Raw genomic sequence first — 2,856 nt, forward strand, 5'->3', positions numbered from 1 at the left:
GCACTATATGAGATTTGAAGATGGAGAAACGGAGGCCCTTAGAGAGATGATTATCACCTGATCTATGCATTGTGCATATAAGAAGTCTGATTTACAGAAATAGATGAGGCGGTTTTTCAAGGTCACATAGCAAATTAGTAACAGAACCTGGGTAGATATCTGCTTGGTTAGGCATCATTTCTGCTGTCAAACTACTTCTTAAAACGATAAAACTGAAAAATGTGTAAGGATACAACAAACACCACCTGATTATCTTAGAGTGTGATCCTGTTAGACCCAGTCTTAACTTTTACCCACTTGAGATAATCCAAAGTAGGCTGAAAGATAGAAAAATTAGATTTTCTAATTAGAAGGGTCATGGGGCACAGATTACACTTTTAATTAGTTTGGATTAAATTAAATGGCAGGATTCAATTTTTTAGGAACATACCCATTGATACTCAACAATTCTATACCCCATGGAAGACTTCAGTAATCAATCATGTTTTCTTCCTAAGCCTAGACTTTACTGCCTGGTCCTCAATATACCACTTTGGAAAGACACTAAAGATTTGCGGTAGCTGTAATTCAAGATGAAATCTATTTGTTAGGCCAAGAGTCATTCCATTAATCTCTTCATTGCAATGAACTCTGAGAAGTCACAGACGCCAGAGCTTGGTACTGCAGTGGAGCAGAGAACAAGGAATAATCAGTTAATATTTATTGAGCACTTGATGTGAACTATTCATTTAACCTTCACAAGATTTCTGTAAGAATAGTACTCTAATTATCACCATTCTATTTTTGTTTCTCATTTTACAGTTAAGAAAACTGAGGCACAGAGAATTTAAATAGATTATCCATGGTCACATAACTAGTAAGTGGTAGGAAGCCCAGGAAGTTGGGCTCTGGAATCTCTATTCTTAATCATTATGCTCTGATGCCTGCAGAAGTCAGGGAAGGCTTCCTGAAGGAGCAATTTGAGCTAAATATTGAAGAATGAGCAGAAGCAGTTTGGCAAGAGAAGAGTAGGCAGGCATTCTAGGCAGGGAGATTAGTGTATGGGGTAGGGGCAAAGATGCATGATGGGGTAGGAATGTAGGATGCATGAGGTCAGGAGCTTATACAGAGTATTTCAGGGAAGGAAAACAGCAAGAGAAGAGGTCAGAGGGTAGGCTGGGGTCAGACTTTCAAGGGCTCTGAATCTGTGTGGGAAAGCTGCAGCATACTACCCTTCAGGTATCATCAGTAAGCATGATTTTCTTTTCTCTCCAAGTCCAGATTCTGCCTTAGAAGCCACCTCTATCAGTGCTCCAGTCACACTTTTTCCCATGAATGGGATTTACCATTCACCATCCAAGGGACCTCAAATGACAGGTAACTAAAATGCGGGGTCCTGGTTAAGGGTCGCAGAACAGTTTGAAGACTGACTAGAGATAGGCAACTCCAGGAGAGGATTTGGTTGGGAATTTCCAAGAGAAAATGAAGAGAATTTGGAGTCACAGCCAGGGAAACCTTGACTACTCTGGCCTCCAATGTATACCCACTAAAATGAATTAGAGGAATCTCCAGCCTTCTCAGGTCCCATGAAATGGGCCCTTCAAAGAAGGCCTAGTTAAAGAAGTAGGACAGGGTAGAAAGTGTTGGGGTAGAAGGAGATAATTATAGATCCTGTCACATTCTCAAGATGTATGGGCCAGCCTAGTAATTCCTAACATTTTCCCCATCAAGGGTATTCTTGTAGTTTTTATTTCCCCCACTGTGCCCTATATCCAAATGACTACTACACAAAGGGAATTTATTAAGTATAGTTAATCTTCCCATTTTATTAAATAATAGACAATTGTTCAAGTACTGGTCACAGTGCTACCAACTAGACAAAAGCAAATAAACTTGATATTTTACTTTGTGTGATCTTATCATGGGTAAGTGTACAAATTTCTTTTAGTTTTAGAAATGTTGAAAGTAACTACCAGTGTTTCTTTTTCCTTCCATTAGTCCCTGGACTGACAGAAGACCAGGCTTGTTTGTGCCTAGCATACAGTGTGAAATCAAGTGGGATGAAGTGATTACAGATTTAAAAAAACAGAAAAACTTGACATCATCTATCATGTCACATGTTAACAATGTCTTATATTATTCAGAGCCCCCCAAAAAAGTGTTTCTCCAGAGGAGCTGGATTTTTTCTCCTTACTGGTAGTGATATTTCTCTAACACATCCTGGATTCTTTTTTACTCTGGCTGCCCGGAAGCATAGAGCCTCTTTTAAAAAGTGCTGTCACAGCAACTATAAGAGTCTTTATGGTAAGCATGGTGGCATACCCTCTTCCCTTACTTTATTGCAAATATATGCGTGTGTATGTATACACACACGTGCAGAAAGTTGAGTCTGGATGAGACTGGACCCAAAGAGTTTTACGGGGGAGTTTTTTTTTTTTTTTTTTGGTCGTGCTGTGTGGCATGCGGGATCCTAGTTCCCCTCCCAGGGATAGAACCCATGCCCCCTGCATTGGGAGTGTGGAGTCCCAGCCACTGGACCACCAGGGAAGTCCCTGGGTGGAAGGAGTTATTAATACAAAGAGATTGAAATAGACTTGAACTGACATCAGCTCTACTACACTTGGACTTGCCTGTTGGTGTCTTACAAATTTTATTTAAGACTTTGAGAACTGAAATGTTGTCTATTGTGTGATTATCTGCTTTGGATCATAAGCTCAGATCACACCTCTGTGGGTTGAGGGAAGCTTTCTCTAAAGGAAATAAGCATTTCTATTGGCAGTCCTGAGAAGGGGTCAATCCTAAGGCAGGCAATGAAGACACTGTTTATTCTTTAGGTTCAACTTCCTTTCAATGATCTCCCAAATTTCAGTATTCTAA

This window comes from Monodon monoceros, unplaced genomic scaffold, assembly GCF_005190385.1.
Source record: "Monodon monoceros isolate NGI ecotype Baffin Bay Population unplaced genomic scaffold, NGI_Narwhal_1 Super_Scaffold_22, whole genome shotgun sequence".
In the NCBI taxonomy this organism is placed as follows: Eukaryota; Metazoa; Chordata; class Mammalia; order Artiodactyla; family Monodontidae; genus Monodon; species Monodon monoceros.